The sequence below is a fragment of the Pseudoliparis swirei genome, chromosome 9, assembly GCF_029220125.1.
Source record: "Pseudoliparis swirei isolate HS2019 ecotype Mariana Trench chromosome 9, NWPU_hadal_v1, whole genome shotgun sequence".
Classification (NCBI taxonomy): domain Eukaryota; kingdom Metazoa; phylum Chordata; class Actinopteri; order Perciformes; family Liparidae; genus Pseudoliparis; species Pseudoliparis swirei.
This window is the reverse complement of record NC_079396.1, coordinates 4518620-4536930: the sequence shown is the minus strand read 5'-3', so window position 1 is coordinate 4536930 and position 18311 is coordinate 4518620. Positions and strand designations below refer to the sequence as shown.

Genomic DNA, 18311 nt, shown 5'->3' with positions numbered 1-18311 from the left:
AGCCAACTAAAGCACCTGTTGAACTGCCAACACGCCTTACCTCTCCGTTTTAATTCGAGTCCTTTGTCTTGGGGAGTGTGGAGACCTTCTGAATGAACACCTTATCCCTTCAAGCCCCGGACATCTGAGTAGCTACCCGCCACCTGATTGGCCAGCGCCGCTAAATGGGTCTGCACCTGAGCAAGGCGCCTTAACCCTTAATCTAGGCCATAAAAACATCTCATGGTGATATCACCGACTAATTCTTCTTTTCTCGGTAAAATCCCTCTGATTAAGAGTTAGCGTAACCTACCAGTGTCCTTTTCAACAAAAGACAACTAGTCAACGGATTTGACTAACCTAGACTACACCCGACCGGTGTTCTAGGTTTGGGGATTCACGTCCATCGAAATGTACGAATAACTCAACGATCACACGGGTACACGTGAAATCCAGGCATTTTTCTTGAATTGTTGTTTTACAACACCCAGGTAGCGTAGTCTTATACCGACAGTCCGAATGTGTTCATTGTAAACACTTTGTTGTTCTTCTGATATTTTCGCCCAGCTCTGTGCAAAAAACCACGCAAAGGGCCACAGGTTCGGCTCCCACAAACGTACTTGATCTTGGTGTCGCGTCTTGGGCTGCAACAACAAAATCTATAAAAATCGATTAGAATAGTTTGCGAAGAATTTCATTATCTATTCGTTGCGTGATTATTTACGCTAGTCAAGTCACGGAGCTGTTTGAGCAAAAAAAAGAAGAAGAAAGTTGAGTGGAGAAACACAAAGAGCAAAGCGGAGGCAGAGGAAAGACCATAATGTTGCGAAGGCCATCCGATTCATCGGAAAAATAATCGCGACGTGTAGCCGAGATGTTTTACTTGCCAAACGTATTTGTCCAAAAATGGAAAAGGTAAGCCTATGAATAAGAGATTTAGACGACTTGAAAAGAATATAACAAATATTTTTTAATCGGATTGTTATCCTTTTACTTTGTCATCGTCATCTTTGATTTTTTTTGCCGTATAAAAATACACAAGGAAAGACAAAAATGTATTTTATTTAAATACTCAATGCGATCGCTCTGAATATAATATAGAATATAATCGGCCCGATGACATCCGATTAAATTCGCTGAACCAAATGTTGCTATGCCGTTAGCTCCGTCTTCAGCCGAGCCAACGTTAGCGCTCAAACTATGTCGTTCACAATTCAGGCGTTACCAATTGAAGCGGTGTCGATGGGATGGCAAAAAGGAAGCCGTGGCATGGGTGTTTTTTGGAGTAACGATGGCTTAATGGTTACAGTTCCAATTCGAGGGTCTATAAATACATGTGGGTTCTTTTTCGAAAATAACCTGCGCACCAAACCTAATTTAACATTAATGTAAATATATTGAAATTAATAACATATTTGTTTACAAAAGTTCTGAATCAATAACTGCTAGATATCTACAATCCATTTACACGCCTGACGGCTTGACATCCCTCCTGGTAACGACCTGCTCGGCCTGTGGTGAAGCCATCTTCACTTTATTCTTTTTTAAGGGACTTTGTCCTCTTCCCTTTTGGTTGAAACGAGTGAAACACATGATCAGTTGGGCTAAGGTCTGGTGATCAATGCAGCCTGTAAAAACATTCCACTGTTGGGTTCTGGGGGGGGGGGGGGGGGGGGAGGGATCCAAAATCGGGTTACTTTCAGACCGCTTTGCATCAATGCATTGAATATATTTCTCAAGATTTGTGCTAAAAAAATAACCGCATTTCTAAAATGCAACAATTCCCGAATCAGGTTAACGTCCGATTAATGAAATGTGGAGATTTAAAGATTACAATTATTTCTACCGCCAAAAACGTCCGTGAACGCAGTCGTTACTGGCGATCGGTATTAGAGGTGTGATTTTAGAGAACTCGTTCTCCCTTGTGCTGCCGGTGGGAGTGTTGAAACCACTGGCAGCCCAACAGATACAGCCTCCACTGCTGCCTTCCCTTTCTGCCAGCTATTTTTAGCGAGGTGGCGGGGGAGGAGGAGGAGGAGGACGGGCGCAGACTTCACATTTTCCAGCCACTCCTATCAGCGCCGACATCTCGAGCACAACACGGTGACAAGGAGAGGGGAAGTGTAATTCGACTCCACGCTCACTAACGCACTTCGTTGGCATTTCTCCTTCCTGGATGGCAATGAGCATGCGAGCACCCATTAATTTCCTCACCACACAGACGGCTCGGTGGGCTGGATAGCATCTCGATCGGAGAACATTTCTAGAGGTTTAAAAAAAAGATGTCAAGAATGTGGAAAACAATTCCACAATCGTCTAAATGTTTCCGTTAATTTTATATAATCATTAAAAAAGGTAAATCTAGTCAAAGTATGATGTAAAAAAGAGAAAAACCAAGTTATTTTTAAAATGTTGTGAAATCTTGCAGTGTTATTGAAAAGGACAACATGAATTAACAGAATATAATATATACATCTTATAACCACAATAACCATCAAAAGGGGACCTCTGATAGCGAGACAGGACACTTTAATATCAAATATCGGAATATGTCATGAATTTAAAAAAAACAACGGCTAAATAAATGCAGTAGGAGAGCAGGTGTTAAAGGATAGATTTAATGCTGGTTTAGGAGTTGGACAGTATTTTTTTTTGTGGGGGGGGAGAGAGACAAAAGGCTCCGCCCTGATGACATAAGGAGTCGGGTAGGCGGTGAGATGTTCTGGTGCACAAGAGGATAGAGGCAGGAGAGGCAGGTTGGAGGACAGATTAAACTAATGAGAGTGAACAAGCAGAGGACAAGAGGGAGGGGAGCTGCTGATTAACCCCTTGGTGAAGAGGAGCGCGGCTCAGTTAGCTTCCCGGCATCGACGACGACACCGACGCCGCCCTGGGTTTTTTGGCCTTCCCAAAATATAGCTTTGCTCATCTGGTGTTCAGCCAAATATGCTGTACAAATGAGCGTTCAGCACAAAGCGCTGGACATCTTGTACAGGGGAGTCGGCGCAGCTATAGCAGCGCCACATGATGCGGTCCGGTCTCTTTTTAAACGTATAAACACAGCAACAAACGACCCACTGCTGTTGCAATATGGTAATGATCAAAGAGACGTGATTGGAGAGGACAGGAAACAAAATCTAATGATAATTGTCAGTCATGGGGGTCATCCCGAGCAAATGTCACTGTTAAGCATCTGTAGGTTAGAGCCACACTGTAATGAGAAACAAGCCCCGACTACTGCGCGTCTCCTTTAGTGCAGAATGTGGAGGCCAGGTGAGACGATACATATTTAGGACCAAATAATATCCTTCTACAAAGTCTAAAATGGGTCTTCAATGGATTAGTATTGCAAGATGAATGTAATCGCAAATGCATATATCCCAAAAAAACCACTAAGAACACATCTTCCAATTGTACACGCATGGAGAATCACTTGCGTAATTAAAACCGTGAGTGAAATTTTCAGACATGCACATTTTGAGGTGAAAAATTCCAATATTCATCCTACATATGATCATCATATACGACGAGGAGTTTGGCCGTGTTCACTTTGACCGAGCCGCTTCGGATCGAGAAGCGGTCGTCTTGGAGTGTGTGTGTTTTCTGTTTGCCGTTTGGGGTCAGGGTGCACGCAAGGGTCAAAGGCCAACACGATGCGATTGGAACATCCCTGCAGACGGAGGACAACACGGCGGCGTTGCGAGTGAAAACAAAATGTAGGGGACGACACACGACTGCGACCGCCTTCACGAGGATCTCATCCCGCTGCACCGGTCCAATTGTTCCTTCTCACTTTTCTGCCCGACCGTACGGTCTCGTGCTTTAGAGAGACGTTGGGGTTGTGGGAGCCTGTTCCTAGAGCCGCACAGCGTGGAGGTACAGCAGGGGATGAATGGACGTTTTGTTGTAGCGAGACGTCCGGTAGCTTCTGGTCGTCTGTGCTGCCTCCACCTCGATGCGAGCGCGTAGCCTCTGAAAGCAGGCGTTTCCTTTTTACGGGTGTTTCCCTAGCTGTGCTTGTGTGTCTCTCTCTCTCTCGCTTTGTAAAACAGTCAGCGGATGTGGCGACAGCACATCACACACTTCACAAATACACTTTCTGCTACCTCTACTGCACTCGTCATGTCCATCCAGGCTTTGAACCACGCGACGCAATCAGCCGCATGACAATAACATGTTGCACAGGACATCCCGACAGGCCGGCTTATGCCAACAGACGAATGTCGGGATGAAATGGGGAAGGAGGCGGGCAGTGGATCGGCAGGAGGCGCCGCGTGTCGCGCTGCTGCTGCAATACCAGAGGAGAGGCTGGCACCTCACACAGAACTAGGTCAGCCTGACTTAGATTAGGCCGAGGCCGGTAAACAAATAATCAAAGCTGACTGGCGGCTCGAAGCCGAGTGTAGATGTCGGCAGACGAGCCGGCCGCCGCAACGACTCAGAGCGGCGAGCGTGGAAAGGAAATGCAACGTAACGCGCGTCTGATAAAGTGAAGTCGGTTCCTCGCTGCTTATTTTGGGTGAATTCTGCCACACGAGAACACGTCCGAGGCGGCGATGTGCACAGAAAGCTCAAAATCAAACGAAGCGATGGGATCTCATTCAGGCCCGACAAAAAACGGCTGCTTTAAAATGTTAATTTTCATTTTAATGTCGACGCCAGAACGGTGAACCGGCAGATGGCTCCAACGCGCCGACGCCGGGCTCACAATAGGCCTGCGCTTTCAGGTCTTGATGCAACTGGAAAGGCTTTTAGAGAAGCACTCTGTCTGGAGAGAACCACCTCGTTTCTTCTTCCAGCCAGGCATCCGAAGAAAAACCCTCGGCAATATTAAAAAGCGTTCTCCCACCCCTGTGCCCTCTCAATGAGAGTTGGGCCGACCCACAATGTGCTCAGAGCCTCCAGTATAACCAGTAGTGACGGCTTCACCGCTGACCAGCTCCAACTATCAGACTGGCAACAGGTTTAAAGGGATGTCTGATGTAACAACGAGCCGTTTATGTCAGAGAGCTGCCCCAATCCATTTGTGATGGCTTGTTTTGGCTTAACACGTCCAAATATATTCCAATTCTTTAAGTGGGAACACACTTCTGAATGTGTGCTCTTGGTTTAAAAATGCATTTGAACTGCAGGCTGGAAAGATCCGGTCCAAACCGAACTTCACTCATTTAATGTGACCATTCTTGGACTGGATGTGCGCCGTAAATCTGGTTGATGTAGAATAGAAAAAGGTACAACTTTCAGATCATATTTGGTTACTCAACATGAAAGAATTTGATAAGACATTTACAGATAATTGCATATATATAAAAAAAAGTAATATTAACTCATGCGAGTTCTCTTACCATGTTTGAAGTGATCTTATTACCTTCGCATTGAAAATGCGGAAGGAAATGTTTTGATCGCCGTGTATTTGTATGCATGCGTGCGTGTGTGTTATTCGCATAAGTCAAAAAGTATTAAACCGAATCGCATGAAATTTGGTGGGATGATTGGTTATTATCCGGTGACCATTTGATTAGATTTTGGGATCAATCGGGTCTAAGGTCAAGGTCATGAAAAGGTCAAAATCATCTTTTCACCATAGCACGGTCAATTTTTATCCAATTGGCATGCAACTAATGACAAAATGTTCATAATTCAATGCCCAATCTTGTGATATGCGAAGGTATGCGTTCTACCGAGTGCCCGTTCTAGTTTTGAAAGTTTCGACTAGCAGAAAACAGATGCGAGATGATACTGTAAGTGCATGCGTCTTTTTTCCGTTGGTCTGGTTGATGGGTGGGAGTCCAACTAAGTGCTGTGGGGAAGTGGTGCGTGGCAAATTGAGCTGAAACACAACCAGGTCACAAAGAATGCCGGAACCAGGGAGCTGGTGCAGGACGAGGAGACAGAAGGGGATTTGCTCCTGGACATTTCTTAAAAGCCCCGTCCGACCTTACCCCATTCTCTCCAACACACACACTTTCTATGGCTTGGTGGTTTTTCACTAAACAAGAGGCGTAGACCGCATCGTGGAGGAGGTGAACTCGTCCTCTTCCTATATGGCTCGCGTCAGAATGAATATCTTGTGACATATTGACTGATGGTTACTTTTTTATTCTCTACACACCACAAGCAGCCATAACAGCAATTCTTTAGAGACGCAAAACACTTGAGCACATTCAATAATCCAAAACTATTGCGCTAGATACGCTTAGCTTGCAATATTTTTGAAACGGCAATCGCCAGGGTACGCTATGGTGGACCGTTTAGGCTGAAAACAAACACACTTTCTTGAACACTTAAGGAGAGGCAGTACAAACAAAATAGTGAAGTAAATTGATGATTTAATTTGCTAAACTCAGAAAAACTACCTCACCCAGATTTGTCACTATAGTTTATTTTCATGTCTGTGCAAAAGCATCGCCATAAAGGTCATTTGACATGTGTAGGTTTGGGAGTTTAGGAGTGTGATGAGCACTGTGGCGCTCCTAATGTCGTACAGCAGGCCACACGTCTAGGTTGACAACGTGGATTATTCCTTTCATCACAGTCTGAGGAGTAGCTGGATTTAAAAGTCCTTATGGGTCTTCAGAAGAATGGCTGAACTGAAAATGAACAGCCTCGGGCCCCTCGACCCATTTTGCTCTGCTGAAAGCGGAGCAAAATCCTGGGGCTACGAATGTGTACGCATAAGCCGACACAGTCCCGTTGACGGTGTTCCACTGAATTTTCCACTGAATTTAGGAAACGGTACAGTTCGGCGTTTTCCAAACTTTCCCCGAATAGTCCATTCTGGTGGGAACTCAGAGTGGGTTCGTACCAGAAAGATGTTTTTAAATGTCCAGCTATTTATGGCACGGTGACCTTTGGCCGCTGACGTATCCATACAGGACAAACATGGGCCGAGAAGAACGACACATGCACTCACAAAACGGCTAATTTATGTGATCCAATTCCAGCCAGATGGAAGTCGGTAATGGAGGGTTAAGGGCTGGCTTTAGAGAAGAGACAGGAAGAAAGAAAACATTTGTATAGGAAGCGCATGAAGCTGTATGCAGGACACGAAAACCTTTTCACATCAGCGGACTTGGAGCCGGGGGCGATGCGCGTACGGTGAAGCCGTTGCACTTCCCGAACAACCTCAAAGTTAAAGAAAAACATCGTACTGAAGTGGACTCTGCGTGGAGGACGTAATTCACAGGGCGAGTGGAGTGGCTTACGATACGAGTGACGGTGTCCCTTTAAGAGCAGGTATCGCAACTATGGCAACGCAATGGCGTTTGTGGTGGTGGGGGGGAGGGGGGGGGGTCAAAGGTGACGAGATGTCAGCGGAAAACATGTTTCAGAGGTGTGCAGCCAAAAAGATAAACCTCGTCGCCTGCGTTCATTCCTGCACTCCGAGAACACTCATTTACACAGCGCACAGTAACATGCACCCTCTTGTTTGCCTCTTTATGTAATGTGTATTCAGCTCAAGGTTGGGTGCATGTATAAGTATGACTGGTTTAATAATATACAACTATAAACAGACAGATGTTTGTGTACGTCTGTCATGTGATAGACTGACAACCCATCTTGTGTCGACCCCACAAACCGCCCAATGTAAACCGATGGTATAAGCTCCTGGCCAATGAGATTCAAGGGTTAAAAAAAAGGGATGATAGATGAATGAATCACGGTTTTATGTATTCAAGTGTTGCTTTGGCTTGAAATGACACAAGTACCGCTTAGATCTAGAGCTGCCCATTACTTCCAGTTGCTCTGGCACTGACCCTCTATTCAGGCAAACAGACAATCCCAGGAAGATATTCTGGGAGCAGAACTTTTCCTTCTCAACTGGTTTTGCATTTAATCATTTATGGCATCAAACCATTTTCTTCAGCATTTATCCGTAACTTTGTTGGATACAAATCTTAAATTAAAGTCCCGTATCTGTGTGTTAAAACGCCTACATTCAGAAAGGTATCGACACTTTTCACATCTGTTCCTCAATTACTTAAAATACATTTGGGCATAGAAACATTACTCAATCCAGCCGTCCTTTAAACTGGGCTCAATTTAGTGTGTGCTCCTCAATGTGGCCGTCTAGTGGGACGTAACGTCAATGGGACTGAAAGGGGAGTTTAATTGATTGATTAGTGAAACATTCCATGATGCGGTTGCTCTTACTAGACAGGGGGCATTGCTAGTAGCAGGGTTCGTACACATTTTGACCAATGGATTTCCATGACTTTTCCATAACTTTTCTAGGACTTTAAACCAAATTTCCACGACCAAAATGAAATCTCGGGATAAACATGAACAATTTAGAGAATTTTGTATTCAAAAAAATGAGAATTCCAAAGCATACAGTTTACCTTAAATGAAACAATAGTTTGATTAAAAGAATAAACATTTCTATTCATGTTTATTCCTTTAAACACTTATATAAATGTTTATTCTTTATGTGCAAATCCATCTGTTTATATTAATTATTTCAAACTTGGCGTAAATGAACATGTGAATTTACCAACATTTCCATGACTTTTCCAAAACGTTTATGATTTAAGTTTTTTTCCATGACTTTATCAGGCCTGGAAATGACCATTTGAAAATTCCATGACTTTTCCATGACCGTACGAACCCTGTAGTAGAAAAAGCAGGCATCGGCCATCGTAAAATAAGCGACTCCATCAGCCATAATGAGCTACACGAAAAATAAAATATCTTAATAATTAAAATAATCGAAAATGGTAATACAGTATCTGAAAACCAAAAAAGCAGCAGGACTCACACTCACTATATTATTTGCAATTATGAAAATGAATCAAGTTGAAGGGGGAAAAGCAAACAAAATACAATAACAGTTACGTTAGTTCTCAAGAAGAGTTACTGAGTTGCACTTATACAGATACAGATAAATGAATGAGTTGAATTAAAAAAGGGGAGGGGGGGGGGTGGGGGGGAAGAGGAAGAAAAGAAAGGGCCTAAAAAAGCATGACATTTTAAAAACATAAAATAAACTCCTTTGATTGCATTAATAATCTCCAAGCTTCCAAGAGAGGAGCAAGCGTGTCTGAAGAGTCACATGACAGCTAGTCCAGAATTGTCCGATTCAAATCCCTCTTCATTTGAATGATTTCAATATTGGCTTTTTAAAACCCCCCCCAATATTAATCCGTGAACGAGCCTTTTCCCGTGGATGCGTGAAGAAGAAACTTTGCTTCAATCAAACCATGCCGGGAGTTGCAACGCTCTGCAGCGATGGATTTCGGAAACTTACAAGAGCGTTCTTCAAACCCGGATCCCGTCTGGTTTCAGGCTGTATGCTACTTTATAGTGCGTCCTAGTTTAGTAGTAGACTTGTATAATAATCTGAATCTTCAAAGTAGCCCAACTAGTAAAATCACAATATTTCCCTGAGATGTAGGTGAGTAGAAGTATGAAATTGTGCCCGTCAAATACAGTACTTGAGACCCCTATGTGATGTTCTTCATTGATTTAGCCTCAAAATGTTGCTCTCAAATTGCAACAGATGAATGCATTTTACTATAAAACATTTATTTATATATATACGCATATATATATATATATTTATATGCAAATACAATGCAAATACATAGAGAGATGGTCTATTCAAAAAGGCAGGGCATGCATTGAGGTGCATGTAGGCAAAGCATTGCTAGGGTGGTGTTGGGCTTTCGTCAGGGTCAGTGTGTGAGTGGCGGCAGGTTTGTGTGGGTCACGAAGCTGCCCTGGTGCCACTTACTTTGACTCCTCAAACACAGCGGCTAAGACCTGGTGGTCGGCCGTGACGAGCCGTTAGAGGTGGGACAGTCGGGACATTGATTCCGAAACGTTCACGACGGGAGGCTCGGTTCGGTGCGACCAAACATCGAAACGTCCGGTTAATCAAGCTCATGAACGGTGATTTCAAACTGTATGCCGACGATGTTCAAATGAAGTGGGGTACATCAATGAGGACAATTCAAACATCATTTCCGACAGCATCGGCCAAATGTTTTAAATTTGCGGAATGAGAGAAACTGTCTGGAGTCGAGCATTCAGGAAACTCAGACTGCAGATTATGACCGTGACTAAATTAAAACTAATACTTTAGACTGTTTATTGGTGCATAAATGAGACTCATTTGTAGTCGATACTAATCTAAAGCTCATGGTCAATGTGCATGAGCACCACTTAAATTTGCCTTCACTTAGTCTGTTGTGGGGGGTTATTGAATAATGAAATGAAATAGGTAAACGTGGCATATACCGTTATGGTGCGTGCTTCAAAAATTAAACCGCAATCTCAATTTGAGGCACTACTGTCCTGTATAAACGAGCTAAAGCTAGAGTTCAGTAATTTTCAATAGCCTTACAATGGAGCATTTGATTTTACATTATTCACATTCGTGAAATATATTCTCATGTATTTGTTCTTCTTGGTAATACAACAGCATTTGAGTCCAACAATAATCCATTGTGGTACGTTTCTCACTAGTATTAGTATGGCGTACTAATACCTAGCCCTATTTGGCAGGTCTTGCTTCCACTTTGCTGTGATACGGTTTAAAATGGGTGCAACTTGAACAGGCCCGGTACATTCACTATACTGCAATATGTTATTATAATATATGGGCACACATGTGGCCGGTCATACTAATCGATAGTCCCCTGGCATCAGCCAGTTCTGGGTCGAGTTCGAGTCAGTTGGGTTTGTTTAACAGCAGGCTAGAGAACCAAGTAAGACCAGAAGCATAGCCTTATGGCTAGCTGGGCGGGGGGCTGCGGGCGGGGCACATTAGGATGCACTGAGTACTTTTCTCTTTTTTCTCTTTCCTTTTTGAATTGATCATCTCTCAATCACCTCCTTAACTCCTTCCCTTCTCCTGCTTCACTTTTTGACCACGTCTCACCATCGGACCCTACCTATGATATGACATAAATCCTGGGTGGATGAGTGGATCTGTCTGGTGGTCCATTTGACTTTCAGCACTGCTGCCTGCTCCTGACTCCTCCCTCCTCTCCACCGCCATCTGCCTGATGGATCGTGTGGGTCTCATCGTGGGAATACCTACCTATGACTAACTATTCCTTACACTGTCATATTTCATTGAATGTATTTTAACTCTCTTCTGTGTACACATTATCTATTGCATCTATCTCCATCTGTCAGGAGGATCCTCCTCTGTCTCTCTCTCAAAGTTTTTCTTTTTTTTTCCCCCCCTGGTTGGTTTGGGGTTTTTTCTGGTCCCATGTGAGGGTTTGGGGCAGGGATGTCTATGTACAGATTGTAAAGCACTCAGAGACAAATTAGTAATTTGTGAAATTGGGCTATACAAATAAACTGAATTGAATTGAAGTATACCAGATTATAAATGCCCTGTATTTAGAGGTCTGTGATCCCAAAGAATATTGAATTGCTCGAGGCTAATATAGAGAACGTTCAGTCATTTATTGGCCCAATGTGCAATTGCAATTGGTTCACATGTCATGTCATTGTAGATGAGTCACAAAGTGGATCCGCAACCTCGTTTTTTTACTTCAACCCCATGAACCCCGAGCAGTTCCTGGGCGTTTCTTTCTGCTCCAGTCACATTGTTCTCTCTGAAGCCTTGAATTTCACTGCCATACAAGTCCTGCACCTCAAGGCTACAAGTAAAGAGAACTCAAATGTACTTTTGCAGTACATCACTGACAATGCGATAAATCAATGCATTTCTTTGATGATTAATTTTGACAGTAAATGGCCAACAATGGAATCCATTCATCCAACGATGTTTCAAGTTGCAACGAGCATTACCAATGCATGAAAAGAATGGAGGCTCCACATGCCATGTATGAAGCCGTTCACATTTTTCCAATCTCTACTTTCAGCCTCTACCGTCCTCTTCTCCACGCACCGCGTTCAGCAGCTCAGTTCAGTTAAAAGAGAGGATTTTTTGTCATGTGACTTCGGTCTCAGCTGGAAAAACCAGGACTTCCAAGTTGCGCTGACGAGTGCAGAATTACGCTTTTTTTTACTGGATTTTTTTCTTCGAGTGACAGGTTTTTAATGAAATCTCTACATGTTTGACCTCTTGTTGCGATGCAGGTAAAGTACACCACGTTTCAAAAAAGGCTTCCTGGTTCCTGGCCAAGTTACTGTGATGGGAAAGAGCCAGAGTCTCCTTCCACCTGTATCATCAGATTTGACATCATCCCGAAGACCCGCAACGGGTGATAACGTCTGTTCCAAACAGATGTCACGTTGAGTGACTAAGTTATACGGCGAGACTAATAATCAGCTCAAGTATGTACAGGTCAATCTCAGCCAACCAGCGGATTCTTAAACAAACAACTTTCACAGCAACAGAAAGCTGCAATAACACAACCTCTAGCACCACATTTGACTATGGATGTGCAACGTCCCTGATGAAACCGTTTCAGTTGTGTTCGGAGAAAAGCTTCGCGAGTGAAGAGGAAAAGGATTTCGATTGCTCAACTACAATACACCAGACCTACGGGTGAAGTCGTGAGGGCCACATTGCAGAGGCCACCAGCAACGGCCAATATAAACGAAGGCTACATCCACTTTCACAAATCTCCGCCCAGACGAGAATTGAAGAGTCTTCTCAGAAATAATCGTAGCATATACGCATATCACATGACCATTCAGGTACACTGGGCATGCGTTTGGCGGTCTAGGGCCGGTAGTGCTGCTGGAAACGGTAGTAGTTGCAAAGCGTTAAAATAACAGCTTGCCTCCTGGACTACAGTAGTAGCATTACAAAATGCTAAATCTAAATCTACAACAGCTGCATGCATTGACAACAAGATCCTTAATGCTTGTAATTCTGTATTCCCACCATCAATCATCGGTAGTTGATGAGGGAAGGACACGTTGTGGCCGATATTACCCAATCCAGAAGAAAACCATTTTTCAAAGGTTTCCGATTCCACCCATCCAGACGAAAAACAAAAATAGGCATCCATGAACACAAGCCAATTCAAGATTTAAGATGGAATAGCGCTTACCACATGATCGGCCGCCCGCTAGAGCCGAGGTGGCGCGTTAAAGCGACTCTGTCGGGCCCAGAAGTTGCACGGAGAGCAAAGCCTTTCCTTGACCTCAAAGCTGAACTGTGAAGCCTGCTGGAGGAGCTGGAGCCGGCTCTCGAGCCATTCGAGTGTGCGCCAATTTATCTCAGCCGGGAGTCATAAGAGACCCTCTCCTCCACCTGCACTCATTACAGGACTGAGGAAGGCCACAAAGGCAAAGGGTGCAACCGGTGACAACACCGCGAGTAGGACATCTCAACAAGGGGGGGTGGGGGGGGAGATGGCCTACAAAGATGCTTCACCAAACATCAGTGTAATTGACGCTGTATTTAAACAGACTGACATCCCTGGCCCCGTAAGGAAGCCGTTGAACGTGCAGCCTCTTTCCACTAGACGCAAGAGAGGTCCGTGTCGATGCTGGACTCCCTGCTTGGGTCGGACTTAGAATAAACATCCAGCCAGAATCACCGTCAGTCATTCAGCGAGAACCTAGATTCTCAAATAGTTTTGGGAGCAACAGCTGCCTAATAATACACAGATCCTTTGCAGCGGTGGAAAGCAAGAGGGGGACGGTTTGCCTCTCTGGCAAGGTCTCGTTTGTGTGTACCTGCTACATCAACACCTCCTGAGCATCTCTTCTCTCCAGCTGGAAATAGTTCCAGGGGAAGAGAGCCGGGCTACGTACCGAACATGTTGAAATTCTTACATTACGACACGCATCGGACATCTAACAGACATTTGAGTTGGGCGGCGCTGGACGTGATCTTACACGCTAAACATGATATTTTGGGCTTTAATAGAAAAACCTAATTATTTCTTTTGTTGAACTGCTGATTTAAATGGGTCCTCCTTTCAGGGATTCATTGTTTTGATAAATTGACGAATCATTGAAATAGTAGAGATTCAAATTGATAAAAAATGTGTTATTTGTTGCAACCTTACAGAGCACTAACTAAAGATTAAGTCTTAATTACAAATGAAACCTGATCTGATGGGAAAAAAATATTACGACATAATCTGTTTTTTCCAATGTCAATAGACAAATTCTTTTAAAAAGTCATGACATGATGCCGATACGCAGAATAAAATATGAGATTTTCACTAATTAACGGGAATAACCAAAGATCTGAGCACCCATCCCGTCTGTAAAAGGTTTTAGGTTTAGTGCCCATCGTTGGACAAGCTACTATTTGGTACAGTCACTTTTTAAAGAGGCCGTGTAGACAGAAGCAGGATCATATCAGAAGTGAAGAAAAATCAGCACTATCACTGACCAAATCCACATAATCCCAAAGAATGCAATCCCCAGAGATTTTAATCAAATTCATATCCTGCACTCGCAGATTAAAAAGAGAAAAAATACACATCAGCGGGATAAAAACAAAGACCCTCCTCCAAGCGCAAAGGGCCAATGACTGGCTTTTAACACATGGTCATTATCTTGTGATGACACTCATCCTCCCGACAAGCGCCACGACAAATGTCTTTCAGACACATTACTGCCATTAAGGCTTTCAGATAAGCTTGCCATATACCACTTGTATCATTGCATACATACACACATATACATATTTTCAGAAATGCCTCCAGATTATGCCCTCATTGTCCACCACTGGACAGAATGTCAAATACATTCTGGGTGAAAGTATCATTGTAATATTACTAGTTAGATAACTGGATGCTCTGGCGTGTCCATTCAGGTTTGGCCATCTAATTAAACCCATTGTTGATGAAAGAACATGATGTGTCCAGTGCCATGTATTTATTTCATATTGTATTTACAGTGGATTCATAGGTGAAGGGAGAGCCATTAGACTAAAAGTCTTAAATTCCAGTGACGCTGAGAGACATCACTGAGGCAGCAGTTGCTGAGCCGTCTCAGGTAGTGTGGTACCATCCTGTGTAATTAATTACCAGGACAGAAAAAATAATAATTACCCAAAAAAATAGATCCGAATTTGAAGTTTGGGATCAATGCTTTAAGATTACAATTAAAAAATAAATGTAATTGGGCCGATCAGCAGCATTGCACAAGTGTAAGATGTCATTCCTTAAAAACTGATAGTTACATAACCAACTTAAAAAATACATCCTGATGAAAATATTATCAACTGAAGAATTATGGCTTAGAATGAAAAAAAAATCTCAAATAAAGTTGAAAGTGTTTAGACAAAATAAAATATATTGGCGACAACAAAAATCACAGCATTTAAAGCTGAGGGGAAAAAAATCATAATCACTACTGTAGCTACACATGCTTGAAATATGCCATTAAGTTCAATACAACAATATGCAAAAGCAACGTTTATTTCTTATAAATCATTCATTATTAAAACAATAATAATACCATGTCAAGCTGTACAACACTCCGTTCCCAACCATGTTGTCCTGAATCTGAGGTGCACATACTGGATTCATCCGAGCTGGATTCTCCATCAGCTTCTTTTTTTTTTAACCCCGTTTTAATACAAATACATTCTGTACATTTTTCACGATGGGGAAATCAAATAAATCTAGTCTGCCAAGCCTGAACTCATCCGATGCTCGGCATCTGTCTCTCTCAGTCTGAGGAAAAGCGGTGATGAAAAGGGCTTTGAACGCCATCTTGTTCATTGCAGCTGCTTGGGCCCTGAATACAGGAACCCATTCATTCGAGCGGGCGGGGGGGGGGGGGGGGGGGCACCGAGCAAAATGAATTCAAATTTGTGAACCAGTAAATACAAAATAGCTCCGTTTAAGAAACACCGAACATGTCATGTACCGGATTATAAATCGGACTTTTCTCGGGTTCTTTAGACGCCACCGCGCCGGTCAATAACTTCGGCTAACGTCGCACGTCTCGCTCTCGGCGCCGCGCGAGACTTCCTGCGACAGCACGTCGGACTCGTTTGCGAAAGCATCTTTCTCAGATTTTTTTTATGTTACCACTAAGTACACCTGTTTGAACTCCCGTCGGAGGTTTCTCCGTAGGGTTAAAAAAAGAAAAGAAAGCGTGCCCGTTTTTCCCCGGAGCGGAGAGCTCGAGACACTCTGGAGCGGCGCGTGCATGTCGCGTAGCGGCTAACAACTTGGCCCGCAACACACCCGCGATCGAGATAAACAGATTGTCCGAAATCCAATCATCAGGCGACACATCTCGCGTTCACGTCGTTAAGAGGAGAAGTTCGACTGCACGTCGAGCGTGTTGTTCGCAGACTGACGGCGGTGTGTGTGTTTTTTTTGACACTCGTGAAACTAAAATGGCTATTGCCCACAGCAGCTCCACCGCGACGCTTAAAATCTCGTGTCCCCGGCTTGGTAGTAGAGCAAACGTCAGTTTTATACATTGTGCATTAGAAGGAATAATAGTGTGAACGAATCCCTCCATCCCTTCATTTAATTTCCAGTACTTTGGACTTCGCGTGCAGCCAAACGTGTGAATGTGAACATACATCAGGCTAGCTGTGGCTCACTGGGGCCGTAACGCATTATTGGTTGGTTTCGATTCACCGAATAAAAAATAAAAAACCGCTGCGAGGTCAACGAGCCCGTTTAAAAAACACACAATTTGTCAAATAAGAGTTTGCAACTTAAAAAATTCGGCAGGCACCTAAACAAATTCTGGAGGGCCAAAATATCAGTGAAGTAATGCACGAGTTTAGTATTTAAAAAAAGCACCAATAAAAATCTTTGACAACACCGTTCGCGGAGGAGGAGGATAACGCTACGAAGCCAGAATGTTCTGGCTGCCATGTTCGGAGTGTGCACACACACACACACACATATCGGCCATACCAGGCTGCAAACGTAGGCTGTGGCCCCCGCCGCTGGCCGACTGGCTATGCAACCGTGTGTGTGTGTGTGTGTGTGGGGGGGTTCTGTTGGCGAGGTGGCCACATTTAGACCCATTCCGCTCGTTATTTGCACGATACATATGCCTCGCAGTTTGCAACACGAGAGGAAGTATATCCGAAACTCTTGTTCGTTTGAGTCACGCAAGTACAAGAAGTCGCACAACTACGAACCGACCGCAGCTCATCCCGGGGTTAGTCAACAAGAACCCGGGGAGCAAATGTGCGGCCGGTTCGCGTGAAATCACGGAGGAGCGTTAAAGATGCGAAATGTGTGCCGACATACATGGATCATGTTGTGGGGCGGAGGAGGAGGAGGGGGGGTGACTTGGCTCAATATTAAGATTAAATAAAGTGAACGCACGAATTGAAGAATAATGAAATGCTCGTTTACATGTGATACTGAAGCAACGATAATACCATTTTAAAGCTAATTTAGCTGTGAACGATAAGAGGGGAAGAAGATACCCGGACATTGGAGAGGGGTGCTGGCTAAACTGCCCGAGCTTTCGCCAACTAATGTTCCCCTAATGAACATGGGCACAGGGCATTATGTAACGCCACCATCGTACCGGGGAGAACCGTAAGAAATAAAACCAGCTAAACATCGCCCTGTTGAAAAGACACCCGGGTTAACGCACTGCGTTGAGTTTCTTTACCAGCGACCCCCACCCACTCTCTTGGCAGCGACGGTTAGCTTAGCATTCCGCTAACGTCTCTCGGGTTTAACCCCTTTCTGCTCGACAGGCTAGCCGCGCACACACATTTAATGTTTTTCCTGTAAAACATAATTACATATTAAACTCACCCGCTTTCAGTCGAGGGTATCCGTCGTTTAAATCACATTGACTGGAAACGGCAAAAAAGTCTCGTCGCTCCTCTCTCCGCCCAGGCGCTAAAGATCGAGCTAACGTTGGTTCAGCTACCGAGGAGCGGCACTCCCCGAACCCAGTTTTTGAACCCGCCGAGGGGGGAGACACACCGGCACAGAGGCGCAGAGATCAGTCGGTGTTCACCCAGAAAGACGTGTCACGGTCCCGTTGGAGCGTTTCTTCAGTTTCGACGCAAATTCCAACTCAAAGAAAAAAAAATCCCCTTCTCGTCTTTCCCACCGTCGTCGTCCCTCTTTTTTTTTCTTTCTTCCTTCACGCCAGGATCTCAGTCGCTTCTTCCTCCGGCCATCAAACAGCAGAGATGGGCGCGGTAACCCTGCACTCAGGTCTGGGAAACCCCACGTTACGCAGCGTCACAACGCACGGCGAAGGGGTCGGCGACTCAACAGATCAGGAAATACTGCCATTTTTGGTAACACCAACACACCTAAATAACATTTACCTGCGGACGCGATGTTTTTAATTCGACGAACTGTGCTTATTTAATGAGTTAAAATCAGGACTGCAGGCCTCTCACGCCAAAGTAGGTTTAGAACAACAGCTTTTCTACACTGCCCAGTGGTTCTGATATGTGGCCTGCACCACTGTTTAGGTTCAGTGTA

At 44.1% G+C, this 18311-nt stretch overlaps 1 protein-coding gene across 2 annotated transcripts in view; it reads right to left on the bottom strand.

Annotated features, from left to right (window-relative positions):
• LOC130199280 (guanine nucleotide-binding protein G(I)/G(S)/G(T) subunit beta-1) overlaps nt 1-17979 on the bottom strand; it is a 30279-nt gene extending 12300 nt beyond the window's left edge. Inside the window, exon 1 of one of the 2 annotated variants that reach the window (XM_056422623.1) lies at nt 17625-17979. The gene's annotated coding sequence lies outside the window, so the exon portion shown is untranslated. Of the gene's footprint in view, nt 1-40; nt 137-17624 lie in introns of those variants that run through there. The other variant, XM_056422625.1, reaches the window with a different exon arrangement.
• Between the last annotated feature and the right edge of the window lie 332 nt (nt 17980-18311).